We start from the raw sequence: 23,025 nt of genomic DNA on the forward strand, positions 1-23,025 counted from the left end.
GCATACAAGAGCTGGGGTATAGGCCAGAGGTGTAGGGGGTGAGTGGATTCACCACAGAGTGGGGAAAAGAATAGGCAGATTGAACAAAGTACACTGCTGAGGGGAGCAGCGGGCAAGTCAGGAGAGGTCTGCTGCACCATGTGGGTTGCTCCCTTGGCCAGCCAGGGGATCAAACTCCATAGGTTGCATCCTAACCCCTAGCACCACCAGGGAGGCCCCTGAATAAAGTCCTTAATTGGCAAATTTTAATTATTCCTATCTGCTATTAACTTAGTTTTGTAGGCTTGTGTTGAAATTAACAAAAAAGTGATTTGATTAACAGAAGCCTGTATATGTGTTACAAGAGTAAGTATAAATGTTCTTCGGTCAGTTGATTCTTCCTATATTTTAAGTGGTTTTGAAAAAATTGGTATAGTGTGTTCAAAAACTTAAGTCATATTTGTGTATGCATTATTAAAATTAGCAGAAAGTAATTTCTCTGGTCTCCTTCACAGCAAAATTCACAACTCCATCATCTCTTTTTCCCTCCACTCTTTTATAATACATTCCAACCTGATTTTTGTTCACCACCCCACTTAATTACTTTTGACAAGACCAACAACCACTCCAGATTTACAATTCAGAAGGACATCTTCTGTTCTCAATTATTCACTCTCCCAACTGCATTCCACACAATGACTGCTCCTTCTGAAATGCTCTCCTTTTGTTTTCCTTCAAATCACACTAGCCCACTTTATAGACCCCTCCCTATGGGCTCCCTTGTTATTTTCCCTCTTCTATCTGACTTCCAAATGTTTGGTTACCTTAGGTCTTGTCCTAAGTCCTATTTCATTCCATTTCATTCCTTCAAAATGATCTGTTCTTATCCCATTGCCTTAAATATCACATATATGTGAATATCTCCCAAATTAAATCTCTGAGTCAGACATTTCTCATAATCTGCAAACTCATATAGCCACCTGCATACTTGATTCTTCCCTATTCAAACATACTATGTCTAAATCCCAATCTTTTCTAAACCCCACTCTGCACCTTCTTCCCCATCTCAGTAAATGACAACATTGTCCACCCAAAATATGTCTAATGTCAATCCATTTCCACATTCATTTTTCAAAAAAATGAAAATGAGGGAATGTCACTTCTCTGTTCAAAACCCTTGAATGGGAACTCACAGTGAATGGAATTAAATCAAAATTCCCCAATGACTGCAGGGCCAACATTATCTGGGTTTTTCTGCTCAACTGATTTCAACTCATGCCACTCATATCCCTTGTGGTTGATTCTTACCCTTTGCTCCAGACATATTGGACTTTTTCTTTTCATGAATAGAACAAGGCTTGTGCCTTCGTTGGGTTCTTTGCTTGTGCTCTACTGTCTGCTTATTTAGCTCTTGAGTGACTAACTCCTTGTTGGACTTCAGACTTGACCTTAGTCACCCCTGAACTGGGGCACTTTGGGGCATGGTAAAAAGCCTAACATGACATCTAATTAAAGTAGACCTTCCCACACTCTACATATATTTTCCATTTATTTTGGTCATATAGCTGTTAAAACTAATGATTATCTTATTAGATAAGCTTGGAAGATCCATGAGAAGAGTTCCATATCATTGTTCATTAATTATTCAATACTATGTCCTGGGAGTCTGGTATAAGCCTGTCCTCAATAAATATAGGTCTGCATTTATCTCATGTGTGTGCATAGTGCTCTAAAAATGGGGTTGAATCTGAAGGAGTCCCAAGCCTTGTCCTGTTGGTTAAGCTGTATAATAATCACTGTACCATGTGCAATAGAAACTCATAGGTAAAGCAGAAGCTTAATCAAGGGGGTGATATCAGAATTCAGGTGGGTATAAATGGGGTGAGGGGTAAGATAGGGAAAGGATGCTTGTGCCAAGTGAGCAGCATGTACAAAGACCTAGCAGTATGAAAAAGCATGTCATGTTTAAATTGTTAGTGCAGACTAGTTTTCTGAAGAATGTAGAATTAATGCAGATCCATAGAACTTGGGGGAAGAAAAGTCAAGACCTTATATATATAAATAAAATGATGAAGGGAGAAGTTTTAAATTTAAGCAGAAAATTCAATTTTACAACTTTGGCTTATTTAAGCTACTGGCAATTAAAAGCAGATATAGTAACAAACACCACCTGGTTTCTGCAGGTGTAAGTAAACTTGAAAAAAAAAAATACATGGAGGAATATTTTGAAATGGCTGAAGACACAACTGATAAAATTTGAAGCTGTGAGTTCTATGCCTTTGACCAATAATGGAAATGAACATGATGATGATGACACGCATTTGGCAGAAAAGTCTCATTTATATCATTTCATTATGACAAACATAATTCCAGACTCCAAATAAAGCAATAAACACAGGAAAAAATAATAATCTTGGGCCTCAAAGACACTACAGTCTAACCAAAGACAAAGACACATGACTAATTGCCATTCTAGAATTTGAAAAGATGTATAACCACAGAAATTGTGCAAATAGTTGTTTAAAACAATGCAAATTATTATTTTTTCAAAAACACCAGCTGACAGTTTGAGTTAAGTCCATTTTCTCATGGGGTATTTAATTGAATCAGCACATAAGGATGGTTCCAATAGTGAATTGCCTAAAGCAATTAGATGCCAGTCATGGGAAATGGCTGGACAATGCCAATGAATTTCTTTTTATTTATTTATGAGACATTTCTTTAAAAAAAAATAATATATGCTCATTTTAGAAAACATTGAAAATTGGAAAGAAAATAAAGGCATAAAGGCATCCCATTATGTTTTACATAGATTTTAACAGGAATTTTAAAAACTAACACCAAATCATATGATATTGGCCTTTATCATCACTATATAAAAATTGTATATTTTGCATTTTATGTTGGTCATCTTTAATGTTTTTTTAGAAAAACAAAAAAAAAGTAGTCTTCTTACACAAAAGTCAAATGAAAAGTATTTGCAATTAAATTTTCAACTGTTACTTTAACTAAGTATTGTCTGTCATGATTGGTTTATTTTATAACACTATGAAATCTACAATTTTGAGTTACTTATTTAAATTTCACTTTTATTTAGAGGGAATCAAATTTTTAAAATGGTAAAGAGCTAACAGTATATTTTCAAAACAATTGCAAACCTGGGAATATTTTTATGCTGACTTCACAATGAAAGAAGACAAGAAGAATGAAAGAAGAATACAATAAAATTCTTATGTTGTATTTTTCTTCCTTAAAACACTAACAATATTTTATTTTTAGCATTTAGTGTCACAGAAGAAAAACTAAGACCAGTTTTATTTTATTCTTTGAACATAATATACTTTTAGACTTAAAGTCTTATTTCTTTCCTGTAGTTCTTCGAATTGAGTATAGTAAGTCCTCCATTAGTGTCTTTGAAAGGATTTTGGAAATTGCAACTTTAAGCCATAGGACATATAGGACTTAGAGCAAAAGCAGGTCATTGGATACGGTTGTTTCCATTAAACATCAGTTAGGATTGGTTTTGTTTGTTTGCTTATTTGTTTTTCTCATCAAACTTATAAAGAAATGGTATTGACAGAAATGAAGTGTTTTATCAGGATGTAGCTAAGTTTTCTAGCAATGTGGTGAAACCTATTGAATTCCCCAGTATTTTTGGTCTGGGGAAAGTATTATTATACATTCATGTCTGATTCTTGCTCTTGTTTCATTATTGTTTTTTCCTTCTTTCCCACCTAATTACTCAGTAAACTCCCTATTTTTTGTCCTTTGACACCTTCTTATCATTTTTTATTTCTCTATTTTCTTTCTCTGTATTTCTGAAGTTTCTTCATTTTCCCTTTGTATTGCTAATTTGATTTTCTCAATTCCAGATTTTGCATTTTTCTCATAATTGTAATTTTGAGTTCTGCTACTTTAATTTAGTTTTCTTGAATACCTTCCTTACTCATTTCCATCTTAAACTCTCCTACTTGTATTTTTCTAATTATTTCCCACAAGGAATTTGTCTTTCTCTACTCTGTTGAGTTTGACAGTTTTAAACAATTTTCTTTAGTTTCTGAAATAAAGCCATTTCAGAGGCTTGTTATTCCTCTGCAGTTTCTTCATATTTGGCATTCTTTATACTTTCTTAATACTTTTTGGTCCATGGACATATTTTGTTTCTGTTTCATTGAATAAACCATTGATTGTATATTTTTATTCAGTTCTATTAGCTTTAGCACTAGAAAGAATTCTTTGCAAACTCCAATAATAATTGGTAGAAAATCCTATTTTTTGGTGTATGTTGAGTGCCTTTCTTCCCCTGACATCTTCTGCATTTTGTTTTTGGAAGTTAGGAAGAGTCACTCGGGATCAATAACCCAGTGTCATTTTTTTCTCTTCTGTGCAAGTGCTTTCCTGCAGACCCATTTCTCCAAGGATCTGAATTTCTATTGATCGGAGCTCCTGCTATAATGCACTAGGTAGGATTTCCATCTTGTGATGAGAGGAAATCTCGCTGTTCTTAGCAGCAGTCCTAAACAATTCTTTTCCTTCACATTGTGACAAGTTAATGGTCAATAATAAGGCATAAAACTTCCTTCTCTTAAAATATTTTTCTTATTTTTAAGAGGGGACAAATCCCACAGCAAGGATGAGGATGGTTTCCAAGCAATAGAAGCAGTTTGCTCACATTCAATTTGGAACCCTGTTTTAATGTTTTGGAATTTATGGGTCACTTGATCTAATAAGTGAAGCTCCACATTGTAATGGAAGTCATCAAATTAAATGCTTGGTTTACTAATCTGATAAATTGAATTTATAAGTATCTTTTGCATTGACCATCTTTTGTTTTCTGTATTTTTAAAAAAGATTTATTGATTTATGCATGCAAGAACTGGGGTACAGGCCAGAGGTATGGGAGGGGTGAGAGGATTCACCAGAGACAGAGTGGGGAACAGAACAGGCAGATTGACTGAAATACACTGCTGAGGGGAGAAGCGGGCTCAGAAGAGGTCTGCTGCACCATGTGGGTATCTCCCCAACTGGGGATTGAACTCATACTGCAGCGGCAAATTGCTTCAAAGGTTGTGTCTTAACCCCTTGTCCCAGGACTCCCCTGTGTTCTGTATTTTAATGCTTTGATATCTAATGCCATGGGCCATATAGGGAATCCTCTAACCCCCCCACCCCCAGAATTAGTCAATTCCTAGAAATACTGATAATAAACAACTGGCCATTGAACACAACTTTCAAATGTAAATCAAGCAATCCAGAGATCTTGTCCCATTCTACCCCTTTATCTGACTTTCACAAGCTGGGCCACTATCAATTTGCTATAGTCACCCCAGAGCCAGGTATCAGACACCCAAAAACAGAGCCCTTCCTGCAAAACCCACTAAAATTATTTAAACTTACCAATCCTAAGTCTGTGTACTCTTCCTGGCTGGTTCCTTCTCACAGAAATCACAATCAAATCTCTTGCTCACAGTTTTCTGCTCTCCCTCTGCCTCTTGTCTGGCCTAGGGCATTCCCCAGAGTCACCCCACTACCCAGCATTGAGTGCCTCTTCCCCTTGGGATATGTAGGTATAACTATTTTTTTAGTGGCAGTTGTTTCCTGAACTTTTGGATTTGCCATACTTAAATAATAATAAAACCTATGTTTTAAAGCACCCTTAAATGACCAAATTAAAAATATCTTAGTCTACTACCTCATGCTTCCCTTTCAGACTGAGGACAAAAAAGAAGAAAGTAATTTAGGTCCTGCAATCGCAGAAGTTGAATGAAGGGAGAAAAGGGACAGATAAAGTAACTTTCAGAGCTACCTTTAACTCCATGTACACTGAAATCTCCACTCAATCTGTTAGCAGGCAATATAAGAAGCATCCCAGGACCCCCAAACCTGCTTGCTCTAAATGGCTCCTGCCATCTGCTACATAAAGGTAAAGCATATGCTTAGTGTGTAAGACCTGCAATAGAAAGGAACTTTAATACAATTAGTGTACAATAAGAAAAGGGAAGGGAAGGGAAATAGTTAAAATAGTTTTCAATGAAATACCCTAAGTTATCAATCTCCTGGTGGATAAATGCCCAGCCAAACAGGGTTGGCCCAAAGCAGGGCCACTGAGGCCTGAAAGATTGCCACAAGTCTAAGGCACCTTCTGGCAGGGAACCACAGAAAAGGGCAGAAAGGGCCAGGCAAATTTGGAAGGAAAAGAGCAAAATCAAAATCCAAGTCAAGATGAAGGCTGCCATTTTCAGCCACCCTTCGGGTTTCCTATCTATTTCTTTCAAGTATCTCCTTCCATGACCCACAAGTCCAGGTTCAGAAGCAAATGCAGCTTCTTCTTGACATCTCTCTGTTCCACGTGTCTCCACAAGTCTTCTCTAAGTCTTTTTTGTCTTCCTTCCTACTCAGTTCCACCCTTCGTTGGTTGAAGCAGGGAAACTGGAACCTCCCGTTTCGATGGCTATCACATTCTTACAATTACTCATCATTTTATAATACCCCTTCCTAAAATGTAGGAGTTTGGTGAGCATTCTCCACTTTGTCTGGATAGAAAGTAGTAGGCAGTAGCAAATTTGCTGAGTGCAAAGCCCCATTCACAGGTGGAGGGTGCACACTCACCATGCCTCAATGTGGGCTTCCACTTCCTAATTTGTTTCAGCTCCAGTGTTTCCACACACTTCATTTTGTTCACAAATTTTTAGTCTCTAACCTTTCTTGTTTGACATTAAACACCGAATTTCTTTTGTTCCCATTTAATTCTTTATTTTTTACAAATTGAATTTTCTCAAGTGCTTTAAATTAATGCATGGCTTTAAGAATTAATTATGTCTTCTTTCTTGGAGCATCAATGATATTGACAAGGAACCCAGTTATGCTTTGGTAAATGAGCCAGCTGGTTAGCACTTGCTCACATTAGGCCAAGAATATGTGGGGCTGGTTCCTTGGAGGTCACGATTAACAAAGACTATTTGATTTTCTTTGCTCTGAAAATGATTTTTCCTTCTTCCAAAAAGTTTCTGCTGTTGTTTCTTGAAGCTCTTGTTGAATTTCATGATAAAATTCTAATGATATTATTTAACAATTACCAAAGAATTCTGTCTCAAAATTCTCTGCAAAAATTAAACTGTATGATCAGAAGCCAACTAATGGCTGTGGTCCTATTGATTTTTAAAAACTAACTATATACATTCAAGCGAACTTTTAGTTGCATGTTTACTTGTCTGCTCTATGCCAGGCACTCTTTTGGGTACTGAACATGTACCAGGAAACAACAGAATTCTTCCTATCATTAACTTAAATGCAAGATAATTTTCATCACAGTATTGGTCAAAAGGGTTCGGAAGCAAAGTTTCCAAAAATATAAATATAGGTATAAAATACTAAATTTCCAATCTTTTCAACTTAGGTTGATCTGAAAAGATTAGTTTACTCTAAGACAATGGCTCTCCCAAAATGGGTAAGGCAGAGGAATACTTGCCAAAGTTATGGCCTGGGGAAACTCAGGTCCTGGAGCCAGGATAGGAAAGATGTAGTTTTGATTTGGCCAAATCTGGTGTAAAGTCTACAAATATAGAACCCCTTTAATAAGATAGTGCACCTGCCATACATGTTATGGTAACAGATGGGCTGTCTGTCTAAGGGTTCATTGTTCTTGGAGTCTTGATGGATATTTCACTGGGTAGTTGGTGAGGTGAAGTTAGAAACTACTAGTTAGATGCCACATGAAACCAGCAATGGCTCATTTTGACAGATTTTCAAAAGCCTGTTTATTCCGCAAACAGGTAAAGTTCATTCCATTAATCTCTGAAACCCTACAATCTAAAGCTACATGATGAAATATCTAACTTTATCTCTGACCTATACCAGTACAGATTTTTTTAAAGCTGTCTGAAAATCTTTTTTTTTAAAGGATTTATTTATTTATGCACACAAGAACAGGGGTACAAGACAGAGGTGCCGGTGGTGAGAGGATTCACCAGAGACAGAGCAGGAACAGAACAGGCAGACTGCCGAAATACACTGCTGAGGGGAGCAGCAGGCGAATCAGGAGAGGTCTGCTGCGCCATGTGGGTCAGCTCCCTGGCCGGGGATCAAACTCGTGCTGCAGTGGCTGAGGTTAGCTTCATAGGTTGCGTCTTGACCCCCTACGCAGCAATGGGGTCTGAAAATCTTAATATATGTTTGTGTGGGAATGATTAGTGAGAATCATTTCCTCCAACAAGGTGTTAAGGTGGTTTTTGTTTCTTTTCTTTTCTTTTCTTTTTTTAATCAGCAGCTGGTCAAAAGCGACAGGAAAGGTATTCTCTTCCAGAGAGGTGAAAACAGAAGTGTTTGACCAAAAGAAAAAAGGCACAGAGTTGGTGCTAATTGAAAGAAAAAAGTGATTTGTTCTTGAACATATGCAACATGTCTCCAAAAGCCTCAGAAATATTGGGATAGGAGGAGCCTATGAAGAAACAGATCTTCTGTGAGCTATTGCAGTGTCTTATGTTGGTGAAATTGGAACCTTAATGCAACTCATTTTTTTGTTTGTTTGCCAAAACTGTGAGGCTAGGAAAAGTCGACATATTTCTGTATATTAAAATGGTCTTGATCCATAGGTTTAATATTTGTTTTAGCCATGAGAGCTGTTGTTTAAGCAGAAACTTCATATTTAAGACAGATGAGGTGGAGCTTCTTTGGTTGAAGGAGTAACAGAGAACCTGAACATATAGCCAAGACCCCTCCACAAGGCACCCTCCAAACAGCAAAGTTTGAAAACGCTGGCTGAGATACACATTTTGGGTTAATTATCTAGATACTGTAAACAGCCTGAAGTATATTTAATCTTTGCCTTTTTTTTTTAAAAGATTTATTTCTTTATTTATACAAGCACTGGGTACAGTCAGAAGCACGGGAGGATGAGAGAATTCACCAGAGCAGAGCGGGGAGCAGAGCAGGCAGACTGACGAAGTACATTGCTGAGGGGAGCAGCGGGCATGGCAGGAGAGGTCTGCATGCCTTGTGGGACCCTCACTGGCGGCCGGGGATCAAACTGGTGTTGCAGAGGCTGCGGGCAGCTTCGCAGCCCAGGGCTCAAACGCTGCGCCACTGGGGAGGCCCATCTTTGCCTTTTTATACCTGATGTGAAAGTTAAAATTTGGTCCTTTGATCTCAACCGCAAGGTTCACTGATTTCCTAATCAAATTCCAGAAGATTACTCAACCTTCATGGAGAAAAAAAAAAATTATCAATTTTAAACTCCAGAGATTGAACACTGTGACAAATGCTGTCTTCTAGCCTACCACTTAACACCCACTTCACTTTGAGGCTTCCAATTTTCAAGGAAGTATATGGAAGATCAAAATTCTGGTTTTTTCCCCTCAAAGTCCTGCTTGAGAAAATAAAATCTCATTTATATAAGGCCCAGTCATTAAAATGTCCCATCTTGGTTCATGAGACTTTGAGATTGGATTAGTGGTTGAGGTGGAATTTTATTTGATCATTTTCACTTCATTTTCATATCCTTAAGTTTATTCTAATTTCATAGAGTTTCATTTGAAAAATAGCTTGGGTTTTCTAACAGTAAGTTCATGACAGTTGCTTCTTTTCCCCTTTTCCTTCTTTCTTCTTTTGCAGCAGTTTTATTGAGATATAATTCACATACCATAAAATTCACTAATTGAAAGCCTGGGTGACAGTACCTGCAGTGGTCAAGTCCAGTTACTCCTGGTAAGTATTATGGTGTCACTAAAGAAGTTATGGCTCAGCCAGATACCAAAGTTCTTCACTCAAAAGGGTATTTCTTGAACACCTGCCCATGGTAGACAATTTCCCGCAAAAGACTTCATCTTCTTCAATTGAGACACAAAGTACAAAAAGTGGAATTTAATGACATGAGTAGAGGGGTGCTGTGTGGCATTTGAAGGTGGGCAGGCAGCACCCCACCACCTTGTTCTCTTGCAGTGTTCCTGAGGTCTTCCTGATACCTTTTCCATCCCTGGCCTCCACTCCCCACCAGCCATATACTAAAAGGTAACTTTGTGATTATTAAACATTCCAGTAGGTATCAAACAGTATTTGACTGTGATTTTAATTTCATTTCCCTGATGACTAATAACTTTAAGCATTTTTTTCATGTGTTTATTGGTCTTATGTATATCTTCCTTGGAGAAATGTATATTGCCTTCAGATACTTGGCTCTTTCTTTTAATTTTTTTTTTTTTGTTGTTGTCAATGTTAGTTTTCAAAAATGTATGTGATTTTGGGGTATAGGTTCATTCCTTTTCAGATGTATGCTACTATATTATGTCCACAACCAAAGTACCAATAATCCTCCACCAGAATCCATTCAATACCCTTTCCCTCATTGCTCCTCATCTCTCGGTTATCCTCTGGTAACCTCAATTCTACAGTTATATTTCTAGGTTTGTTTTTAGTTTTGTCTGTTCCTTTGTTTCTTTATATTTCACGTATGAGTGAGATCGTCCAGTATTTTTCTTTCTCCTTCTGACTGATTTCATTTACCATAATCCCCTCCAGTTCTGTTCATCTTGTTGCAAATTTATAGCTTAGTAATAGTCCATTGTGTATCCATACCACATCTTAATCCACTCATCTGTTATTGGGCACTTAGGTTGTTTCCATACCTTAGCTATAGTAAATAGTGTCACAATGAATATAGGAATGCATATATCTTTCTAATCAGTATATTCTTTTTTTGTATTCTTCAGATAGCTATCTAAGAGTAGAATTGCTGGATCATATATCTTTTTAATATTTTGAAAATCTCCATTCTGTTTTCTATAGAGGTTGGCTCAGTCTACCTTCCTACCAACAGTATATGAGGGTTCCTTTTTCTTCATAACTTCACCATCAGTTACTGTTTCTGGTTTTTTGATATGGGTCATTCTGACAGGAGTGATGTGGTATTTCATTATGTTTTTGATTTGCTTTTCCCTGATAAGTGATTGTGAGCATTTCTTCATTTATTGGTCATCCCTATGTTTTTTGTTTTTGTTTTTGGTGAAGTGTCTGTTTAGTTCTTCTGCCCATTTTTTGATTGGGTTATTTGTTTCATTGTTAAGCTGATGAGTTCCTTATATAGTTTAAATAGTACCTGCTTGTCGGATGTCTGATGTACAAATACTTTCAACTATTCAATATAGTTTCTTTTCATTTTAATAATAGTTTCTTTCATTGTGAAGAAGCATTTTAGTTTGATATGGTCCTTTTGTTTATTTTTGCTTTGGTTTCCCTTGCTGTTGTAGTTGAAACCCCAAGCCACTGAAACCAATGTTGTGGAGTGCTTTGCTTATGTTTTCTTCTGCATATTTTATGGTTTCAAGTCTTATATCCAAGTGTTTCACCTGTTTTGAGTTAATTTTGTATATGGTATGAGATAATGGTCTAGTTTCATTTTTGGGGATGTGGCTATTTGCAGAAAAAGTAAAAGTAGTTCAATTCTCTAAGTTACTGCAACAGATATTGAAAAAATAATGAAATTTGCTCATTGTTAAATTAGGCTATGTTTTTATTATTGAGTTGCAATGATTCTTTATATTATTCTAGATACAGAGCCTTATCAAATATATATGCAAATATTGTCTCCTATTCTGCAGGCTGTCTTGACAATGCTTTTCAAAAATAGTTTTCATTTTTAAGGGAAACTATTGTTTTCTTAACTTGCTTATGCTTTTGGTGTCATATCTAAGTGCTCATTGACCAATCCTAGATCACAAAGATTTACCCTTATGTTTTCTTGTATGAATTTTATAGATTTACTCTTACTGTAAGTCTTTTACCTATTTGAAGTAATTTTTGGTCTTTATTTTATGGTATTTTTTCATCTTTCAGCTTCATTTTTTTAAAGATTACTTATTTATGTGTACAAGAACTGGGGTACAGGCCAGAGATGCAGGGATGGGTAGGGGGGTGAGAGGATCCACCAGAGACAGATCAGGAAACAGAACAGGCAGACTGACTGAAATACACTGCTGAGGGGAGCAGCGGGCAAGACAGGAGAGGTCTGCTACACCATGTGGGTTGCTCCCTGGCTGGCTGGGGATCAAACTCATGCTGCAGAGGCTGAGGATTTCTTGATTTCTTCATAGTGCAGCTTAACCCCTTGTACCACCTGGGAGGTCCTCTTTCACATTTAGGCCTTCAGAAATGCGAGAAAAATTGGCTGACTAATATATAGAAATATGAATAAACAGTGTGTTGAAAAGAGGAAAATTTAGAAAATGGGGTTAGTTGATTTTGTGATATATATTATTATCTATACATTGAAAGCTTCCTGGATAAAATTGTGATCAAACAATATTCAGAATTTTATCTCTGCTTCCTCACTGCAAATGAATTCTGCTTCCCTTTTACTTATGAATATTCATACCTTGTTTCCATTCTTGCTATACTAACCATTTCAAACATTCCTGCTTACATAACCCAGCTTTTGTTCCTTAATAATTTTTTTTCTTTCTCCACAAGCATACAGTTAGTCTCTCTCTCTCTTTCACACACACACACACACACACACACACACACACACACACTGACTGACTGCTACCACTTCTCAGTGTTCATGTGTTTGCTGGCACAGATGTCCCTGCAATTCACCTCAGCTTGTCACTTACCTTTCAAATCATATTCACATGTCAGTTTTCTCAGTTATTGTTACAGGCATATTTCAGCATGGGGACAATATGGATAAGAAAAAAATCACAATGGAAAAGTAAGCAAGATAATACACTGGAGCATTAGTCATTCCTTTGTGTTTTGGTACAGAAATGTAAGATTTGGCCATGGAGTAAGCATAATGCATAATTATCACATTGGGATGCTAAACACAGACGCTGCATTCACTCTGTGCATAGAGTGAGATCTGGTTCATGGAAAAAATGCAGGTTTTGCATTTTTCCAACAAAATAAGTGAGTGTGGGAAGAATGAGACTGGCATTCTGATGAGTATTTCAAAATACTAATGCCCACCAGAGGCAGTTGCAATGTTGGCTGGTCTCTACTACATTATGTCCACAGAAAGTGAGGATTTCCTCACCCTCTTTAGATATCTTTTATAACATTTGTCCACCCAACAGATACTTTTCCTTAGCCAGTGAGTAATTCTTTGGCATCTTCATGAATGACAACAGTGTCTCATCCAGGTGCTCATGGAGAACCCTGTCAGGAAAACTAAAGCAATATTCATGAAGTAATTGAGGACAATTGAGTTTCAGATTATATGATCTTGAATATAAGGGTTGAAGGTGTACAGAGAAGGGAGGTCAGTGAACCTTGGTGGTGGGGGTGGAGGTGAGGTTGAAAAACTTTCATGGACAATGTGGGTTGAGACTGGGTTCTAGAAAATGAAAGCAAGTTTTTATTAGATCCTTAGAAGTAAAGGGCATTAAAAAAAGGGAGTACACCACGTTTGAGGAAGGAGAGACAGAAACTAAAATGATGAAGGTCTTGTTATGATCTCACATAGAACATCAAACAACTCTGAAATTGGGTGTAATTATTCCTTTGGGGAGTTTAATGACTTGCTCAAGATCACATAGCTTTTAAACAACAGCATATTGTTTGAATAAAAAGTTATGAGTCTATTTCATTGCAATACACCCTACGACGCCTGCTGTGCTTCATGAATAGAAACTGGAGTTATGATCAATGTTCCCTATATCAAGTTTAATTCCTTCCTGATGTTCCCTCTCTTACCTAGGAGATCACAAAGCCATTGGGAGTCACTGATTCAGATCAGTGGATTCCCAACTTGCTTAACCTTAGAATCATCTCGGGATTAAGGAATTTTCTTCTTTTTTCTAGACCCTACTCGAGACCCATTGAAAGAGAAAATCCAAAAGATAAGTTGATTAGATCATTCTCATTGTCCTTTATCACCTCACATTTTACACTGGATAATATAAGCATCAACAAATGTGTCAAAAATGAATTAACAATTAGTACATTAGCTAAATCCCTGTTTTATCTACTGATTTGATGACTGTGAATTTCTTCTTGCCTTGGTTTATTTCCTTTGGCCATCCTTTTGTAAAAATATCTGTTTCTGAGAGAGGAAAATGAGGTCTGATACACTCTACCCATCCCAATGTCCATTGTGAACCCAAACAGCCTCTGGTCAGGACTTGCCAATAGGCAGACTCATTTTTCCTGGCACTGAGGGAAGGAAGATACAAACTAGCTTTTCTCTCCCTCCAATCCTAGTTCTCTTTCATCCTAACACCCTGTGTTTACAACAACCTTGGCTATTCATCTTTTCCTAGAGTGAAAGAACAATATTTTTTAACCCTCTTTATAATTGTTGTCCAGTGGAATAGAAGGTTGGTTTATAGGCTCTTGTTGATTTCCTAAACTGACCCAAATCAGCTCTTTTGGTTGAGTTGTGCATGGGGTGGAAGATGAAGATTACAAGTAAACTGACTTGAGGTTTATTCATTTCGTTTGTAAACTTATCTAATGTCAAGTTGTATATGGGTTTTGGGTTGGATTGTGTTCATCTGGATGATGACTTGGTTCCAAATTGAAGAGCTTCATAAAGCAGTCTTCTGATTTTTTCCATCACTTTCTGTATCTATTTACTTTAGAATTCCACTGAGGCTTCCACACTACATAGTATGGATCTCTTAACAGACAAGTGATTGGAGATATATGACAATATGACTAGAAAAACTGAAGTTCTCAAAGTGTAAGAGTGCTTCAATCATAGGCATAATTATTAGTATAATAAAAACAGGAAAAGACTAATTGGGATTCACCTTCCTTTGGTATTCAACAGATTTGAGATGCTATTTCAGGCTTAGTTCATTTTCCTTTTACATTTATTATTCCATTATTATAAAATGTCACTTTGCCTATAAAATATTTTGCTTTACTGTCAAGTTTTATTTGGTTTAGCTTTTAAGTCAGGAGCATTTGTGTCTGAATACTCAAATCTGTGCCAAAGGAATTTTCCAAGCTACAGTGGCTGTTAGTTTTGTAAATATACACATTATTTTTAAGGTAGTTTGGGAACAAACATTCACATAAAAATATGTGCTTAAGCAAAAGACACATATTTGCAAACTGACTCAGGTCGATGGAAATATTCTTTATCCTATAATCTGAACTTTAAAAAATGCTTTAAGAGTTGATTTGGGCGCAAGAAAAAAGGCAAGTAGTCTATACCATTCATGGGACAGTTAGTCACCAGGGAGAATAGCAAACTTTGATGCGAAAAGAAAAGTTCCTTAAAAGCTTTAACACGCATGAGATGATTCAGTTTTGCCACATTATCCTGGTCTGCTCTACTTTCCCACCCACCATTTCAATTTTAGTGACCTTTTCCTTATCATCCATCTTTCAAAACTGTCATCTAAATTTCCAGCTGCTTCTCTAGCTTGTAAAACACCAGCCAGTGTGGTAGAAGTTCCAATTGTTGCTCTGTCCTCCTACTGCTTCTTCCTAAATAGAAACTCTTCATTAAATTAATTCTCTCCATATAGTCTGATAAGCAGCAGCCTGTTACCAGAGGCATATCCTTTCCCTGAGTCACGGAAAGAGGAACAAACTAAAATATTAACTGTTGAGATAAGAAAAACTTAGTAGGAGAAATACAATAGGCACTCTGGTTAATTGATGCATTCAAAATGTTTTAGTTCATGCTTAAAAGATTTGTATGACCAGACAAATTTAGTGTTCTTTCTCTAATCCACCAAATTCCATAAAATAAGTCTTTTATTGCTGGTGCTTGTAGTGCATCTCTTTGAGGCATGTGAAAAGACATGAACTATTTTTTTAAGAAAACTAAAGATTCTCATATAAATCCAATTTTCAAGTGTTTTGTCAATAGACAAGATAGCTTACAGTTACCTCCAAGGATATAAGCACTTGTGATAAGAGTGTAACAAGATAACAGACTTAACTTAATTCCAGGGAAGGGGTTTTATTTTGGTGTGCTTGTTTTTGGCAAATCCATTGTGGGTGGAATTCTTACCTTTATCACAGTTCTGGACATGCTGTTTAGTCTATCCTTTACAAAGTCTTACAATGAACATTGTCAGCTTTCAGCAAAGACTACAGATGAGAACAAATGATTTATGGCAAGTTCTACACTGGTCTGTATGGAGTTTTGCATGGTCATTATTTCAGACTTCCTGACTGTCAACCAGTTTACATGAGATTATTCTTTATGTTTGAATAATTATATTTTAAGCTACAACATTACTGTATGAACAAAGAAAAGAACCAATGAGAAGGAAAAAAAATTAGTTGTACTAACAAGAGTCTACACTTTTGGTTAATTTACAGAGAAATTGGATTCCTTTTGCTGCAACATCAGTCAATTTCTCACTGGAAAGTGAACATTTGAGCTTAGAAAGTATTACATTGGTCATTACCAATGCTCCAGAGAGAGAACTGACATATGAGAAGGAAGAAATATAGGAAGATAATGCCAAATGAAGGATGGCAGAGAAGCTGAGAAGCATTTAATGTCACAAAAATTAGGTCACCTGCAAAATAATGGGTCCAGTGTTTGATTGCTCAATGATCCTGCTATTGTATTTAATTCATTCCTTAACAGATCTTTAGAGACAAGAATGGAAGGTGAAGGAGAGGAGACAACAAGTTTTTCAGGTGATCCCAGCCAGAAGAAAATATGGTAACTTTACAGTTGAGAGCAAATGCTAGGAGGCAGACATCGCTGACTCAGTCACATAGACAGCCCCTGTAATGGCAATTTGCAAAGTTGGGTTTTTGTACTAGGTCCAATTGTCTTGATAAATAGTGGAGCTGATGAAAACCTCCTGGCATGGAACTTGCAGTAATTGAATAGATCCCCAAGCTGGCTGCTGTCCGGGAATATAGTCCTGGATGCCTGCTTGGCAGGGCCACTGGACAGGTCATTAGGTCAGGGGGGCCTCCCTGCTCTCAGAGAGGGAGGCTACATCCTCACTTTAAAGAAGTCTCATTTCTCTCTTTTATGAAAACAATTGCATTCAACCTTCAGAATGTCTGGAAATCCACTGAGCTTGGCTCGCTCTAATTCTCTGAGCATAGAATAATAGACTGTGATTTAATGTGAATTTTCATTTCTGCCTCAACAAAATGGGTTTCCTGCATGAATCACCTTTATTGTGGTTTTATCCAGGGTCACTTAGCCACATTATAAATGATCTTTAGAGGCATGAGATAAATCTTTTGCCCCTTTGATTCACCAATTCTATGAACCAAAAAGCTTAAACTTATTTAGCAATTTATTTCCAGAGATGCCATCAGGGCTTTCATAATTTGATGGCAGAAGATGAACGGTCAATTTTGGGGTCATCTGTGAAATGGCTCATTTCATATTCGAGAGTTCCTTGTATTCCCTGCCCCGCCATTTGTCTTCCCAAATTCTGTTAGCAGATCTTCTTCCATCTCTGATTTCATGCTGAGTGTATGGCTCTACCTTTTCAAAGTGGCAAACTTTTTCTTAATCTCATGTTGAATAGGTTTCCTCTGAATATCAACGGGGACAAACCTCATTTATTTAGTACTGCATTTCTGGTCAGTATGGGCCAAAATGAGTTGCAGGAACTTCCAGGATTAGCCTCATTAACTAAGTGAAGTGATTAACGCTTTGTTTTCCTCATCTTTAGAAAAACAAAGACAAACAAAGCCACAAAGATTGCATTTCAGGCAGGTGCCTTCAGAACCAATCATTAAAATTTTTCCTTTAAACTCTACCTGTCCTTCAAATCAGTGTCATATTTTGGGGACTATTTCTAGTTGCTCAAGGCTATTTGCAAAGAGTACATTTCCTGGATGATCACATGTGTAGTCCCCCTGATGATAAGGGACATACAAGTTCTTGGAGTCTGCTCTGGAATGGTTTTGCTCATTTGTACAAGCTTTTTTTGTTTTTCTCTCTATTGCACATTCTTTCCTGGAACCAAGCATTCATCTGTCCTTGTCAGGATTTGTCATTGATATGTATCAGTAAATATGCAGAGGCAGCAGCCAGACAAGGAGCATGGCTAATTCCATCACTCCTACTGAAGGACTTTGTCTCAGGCTCATAATGTCACCTGGTGAGTTAATCTTATACAGGAAGATTAGTGCCACTAGAGGTAGTTGGGATTTTTTTCTCAATAAACTGATTTATTTCTAATAAAGCTTTTCAGAGGCAGCCTGGTCCTAGCTAGATTCCTGGAGGAGTGGATGTGGTGGACAACCAACGCAGGTTTATGGGCATGGTCCTTTGTTCTTTGTCTGATAACAAATTTTGCCCATCTCACACATCAGTGCTTCTTCAAAAGGATGGCCAATTTCCTGAGAGGAACCTGGGCTGGAGAAAAGCTATTAGCTGCAAAAAAATCAAATGTTCATTTCCCTGGAAAGGTGGAAATTTGACAATAGTTTAAAACTCTTTAATTTTGAAATAGTTATAGAATCATGAGAGGTGCAAAAATAGTGCAGAGGGCCTCCCCCGTGGCGCAGAGGTTGAGCGCCGCACTGTGAAGCTGTCTGCAGCCTCTGCAGCGCCGGTTGGATTCCCCGCCGACCAGGGAGAATCCCACATGGCGTGGCAGACCTCTCCTGCCTCTCGCACTGCTCCCCTCAGCAGTGTCTTTGGTCCATCTGCCTGTTCTGCTCCCCGCTCTGGCTCTGGTGAATTCTCTCACCCTCCCGCGCTTCTGACCTGTACCCCAGTTCTTGTATAAAATAAATAAAATCTTTAAAAAAAAAATAGTGCAGAGAAATTCCATGTCCCCAATGAGCCTTCCTAAAGGCTACCAACTTATATAATAGAGTATATTAGCACAGTGAGGAAATTGGTAACATTTTCATTGCAAGGGAGAAATAAGCATCAAAAAGCCTCTGATGTACACTAAGTAATTGGAATTCTAGTTCACTGTTTACTTAAAGAATGGCTATAAATTTGTCAGATGTTGACACTCCCTAGATCATGAAAAAGAAGATCCTATTAAAAGCCACTCCAGGCCACCTTGAACTCTATTCCCACACAGAAAAGATCTATGCAAAAAGTGGTGACTTATTCAGGAAGAGAAACATTCAAAAATAAGGGACCTTCAAATAATCTTAGTTATCTAAAATAGGTATTCTTGGCTAATTGGGTCACTGCTGAAATCTTTTTGTGGGATCCAATTCCCCAGGTGCTTTGAACACTATGCTGGCTAAATAAAGCTTAGGAAGAATAGACAAAACAGACTTATTAATAGTCTGGTACCTAGGATGGGTTGAAGTGTATTTATCACAAAGAAGTCATGAGCTTGGGTCCTGAACTCAGAAAGATTAGGTTAAGTCTCAGTATTGCCTTTTTCTCTTCAGGCTGACTTTGAGCATGTTACTCAATGGCGAAATCTCAGTTTTCTTATGCATAAAATCAGGATAACAATATACCTGAGAAGTCAATGCCAATTGATTGAAAACTCTCAGGCATATAATGGTACTCAATAAATTTTATTACAGGAAATAATTTTTATTCAATTCAGTTTCTTTTTTTTTCCTAAAGATTTATTTACTTATTTATACATATAAGAACTGGGGTATAGGCCAGCAGTACAGGGGATTAGAGGATTCACCAGAGACAGACTGGGGAGCAGAACAGGTGGATCTATTGAAATACACTGCTGAGGGGAGCAGCAGGCGGGCGAGACAGGAGAGGTCTGTTGCACCATGTGGGTTAGCTTCTTGGCCAGGGATCGAACTCATGCTGCAGTGGCTGGTTATAGTTTAATAGCGCTGAGACTTAACCCCTGTGCCACTAGTGATGCCCTCAATTCAGTTTCTTATTATCAAAACTGGTCTAGAGAATATGTGAAATATCTCCTAGCCTTGTATGAAAAGCAGCTAGAAATCTAGAAAACTTAAATAAGGGACCAGGAAAATGAATATAAGAAAGTGAAAATCAAAATCAACAAAAAACTATGAACCAGAGACACTTTTTGGGGGGTGGGGGGCGGGAGGGGAAGGATTGGGGTCAGAATGGGGCGTTTGCAATTGTATGGGGGAATATAAAAATAAAATTTAAGATTAAAAAAAAAATGAAAAATTCTTAAAAACTAAATAAACTATATGATATTAAAAAAAATATATATTGTGTTATATACCAATATGCAAATGTCTTGGCCTTTGCATCTCTTCCATATGGATGTTCCTCTGTATCCTTTATCACATTCTTTTATAGTAAACTGAAAAATAGTAATTAAACTGTTAAAAAAAAAAAAAGCAGCTAGAAAAGTGTCAGTTCACTATATTTGGAAAACCTTGTTGATTTCCATTGCAGTTATTTTAAAGTAGTAATTGTTCAACATCCCATAACATGCCAAAAATCATCATGTAACTTCTGGATTATTAACTATTTGTTGATAAGTTACTTGCATCATAAACCAGCTTAAAATTGGATCAAAAAGAGTTGCAGCATAAAGAAAATAAAAGTTAATGTAACCTAGGTCAATATAGCTAAAGTTAAGGTTTCCAGAACCATAGTTACTATTGCATCGGACACCACACTGATAAATGGGAGTCATGGAGCAGGCTGCACAATGCAGGATGCTGCTGAAGAGCAAGATCTTGGCCCTTTTATTTACACATGTAATTGGTTGTAAGGAGATTAAGGAGATTAAAGAAAGGGGAAGGGTGTAGAAGATTAGGGATTGTGAGTCTGCCCTCCAGGCACTTCTAATCTACTTGATGATACACCCTAATCCCCAGCCATGGTTCTAATCTTATCAACAAGATGCTCCACTGATCAGCTTCTGGGGTCCCTTGTCATACATTGGTCCTCAGCCCCCCAGGCATTCCCGGTCATACCTCGTGATGCATGAAGTCGGGAGTATGTGTTATGCATTGTTCCCCAGCTCCCTGGGCTTTCCGGACATACCTCCTGATGCACAAGTTATGCATCAGTCCTCAGCCCCCTGGGCATTCTGGACATACCTTGTGATGCATAACCTTCCCAGTGTGATCCAGCTTTGTGCTCTTGTTTGATTTGAAGGGCTTAAGGGTTGGGCTCCTGTTCCTAAATGGCCGGGCCACTTTGACCTTGTTTAGGTGACAAAATGGCGGCCAAATAGGCTGCCTAGCAGACCTACAGTTACTTGGACATTTATTCAAAATGTAATGAAATTGCTTGCAACAATTAGTCAAACATTAAAGAACAGTGGTTGTTTTTGAGAAACTTTTATTTGTTGTGAAAAGTATATCTATCGGTTACCATGGTTTCCTGTGTCTTATTTATAGTAGGTTTTCTTTTCCTGACAGTTAAAAACCAGTTGGGTAACCAATAACAAATCTACCCTTTTCAACATCATAGCTTCTTTAATTGATAATTAATTAATAAATCACAGAAAATTACATGTAAATAATGTTAGGCTTAGATTTTAGAGTGGATGGAAAAGCTCTGAACTATCTTCCCAAAATATGTTTATACTTCTTTTAAAATAGAATATTACCCTCCCAATTATGTTGATGCAAATTAGTAGAATGAGAAAAAGTGGTTTATCTCAAAGCTTTTGTGAGAAGAATTACCAGCAAATAGCATTGGCAAAATGAAAGGAGCCTTAATTTTGGCATCAAGAGGCTTTGTTGCCAGATTTTGCAATATTTGTAAACAGACTAGTCTATAGTGATTTAACACAGAAGGCAGATGTATTTGATTGGAAATACTTTGTTTGAGGGTTTAAATTTCAAATGTAAGACTTCAAAAGTAATTTTTGTCTTTGAATTCTTATTCTGAGAAACAGCTAAAATTAATTACAGTGTCAAGAAGAGGGTATGTGTGTTGATGACACCAAATCAAATTTCCCAGGACCAAAACCCATGTGCATCTATGCTTTCTTTGTTTCCTCTTTTTTGGGGAAGAGGAGTTTTCTATGATGCATGCTTTCAGAGTGCCAGAAATATTAAAAAATATGTGTTCCCACTTTGATACTAACAACCCATTCAGACAAATAAAAGAAACTCCTTAATCTATCTTCAGGACTTTCTGGTGAAGCAGGTTGGTTGATCACAGGGAAAGGAGAGAGTTTTAAAGAACATAAATGAGTAATAATCTAATCTATATAACTACTTTCTATGGAGGAATCACAAGTATCAGTACACTTAACTGCCTGCAAATTAAGAACTCTCATGTCCAAAAACATCATGAATATTGTTAACTGCCAAATAAGAATATTTAACCAATTACAGACACAAAAAAGCAATTACATATGTAATTTTTTAATTGAGGTAAATATTGGTTTATAATATTGTAACAGGGTGGTCCCCAGGAAAGGGGGAGGTTCCCTGCCCCACCCAAGGGAGGGTGGAGCTGAGCAGGAAGAGGAGAAGCTGCAGAAGAGACTGAGGAAGGAAGGAAGCAGGATGGAGCCAGGAGACCTGGAGGAGGCGCATGGAGCCTAGAGACACGTGAAGAAACTGTGCTTGTCTTTTGGTTGTGGACTGGGTGACACAGACGTGGGTGAGACCCATGGGGAGGTGACAATGGCAGCTTTTATCTTGATGTTGATTTTGCTCTTTTCCTTCCGGGCTTGTCCGGTTGTTTGTGACCCTTTTCTGTGGGTCCCCACTGGAAGATGCTTTAGACTTGTAGCAGGCTTTGGGGCCTTGTTCTGGGCCAATCCCATTTGGATGGAGTTTTACCCACGAGGGGATGGGTAACTTTGGGTGCTTCATTTAGAAACTAGACTCTTTGCCTTACCTGTATTGTTTCCTAGCTTTATTAAAGTTCCTTCCCATTAAAGTCTCATGTGTTTTGTGTTGATGCGGCGGATGGCAGAACCTATTTAGAATAGGCAGGTTTGCGGGGTTTGGGCTGCCCCTCTCCCTGTCCTATAACAGTATTATATGACTTTCAGGTATGCTGCATATAATTTAACATCATAATCACCACCACAAGTAGTTCCTATTAACTATCATGCAGTTAACCTCTTTTTCAACTCTGTTACCATCAGTTTTTTCTCTTTATCTAAGAATTTGTTTGTGTCCTTTGCTTTGTTTTATATTCCACATATGAGTGAAATCATGTATTAGCTGTCTTTCTCCTTCTGATTTATTTAACCTAGCATAATGTCT

The 23,025-nt window shown here is 37.5% G+C and overlaps 1 long non-coding RNA gene across 1 annotated transcript in view; it reads left to right on the top strand.

Annotated features, from left to right (window-relative positions):
* Positions 1 to 17,403, top strand: part of LOC119250365 (uncharacterized) — a 40,788-nt gene extending 23,385 nt beyond the window's left edge. The window contains exons 2-4 of the long non-coding RNA XR_005126285.2: positions 9,589 to 9,681; positions 9,916 to 9,984; positions 16,255 to 17,403. This is a non-coding gene — a long non-coding RNA (uncharacterized LOC119250365). The remainder of the gene's footprint in view (positions 1 to 9,588; positions 9,682 to 9,915; positions 9,985 to 16,254) is intronic.
* The last annotated feature ends 5,622 nt before the right edge of the window (positions 17,404 to 23,025 follow it).

Source organism: Talpa occidentalis, unplaced genomic scaffold (assembly GCF_014898055.3).
Source record: "Talpa occidentalis isolate TD23 unplaced genomic scaffold, MPIMG_talOcc4v2.1, whole genome shotgun sequence".
Lineage (NCBI taxonomy): Eukaryota > Metazoa > Chordata > Mammalia > Eulipotyphla > Talpidae > Talpa > Talpa occidentalis.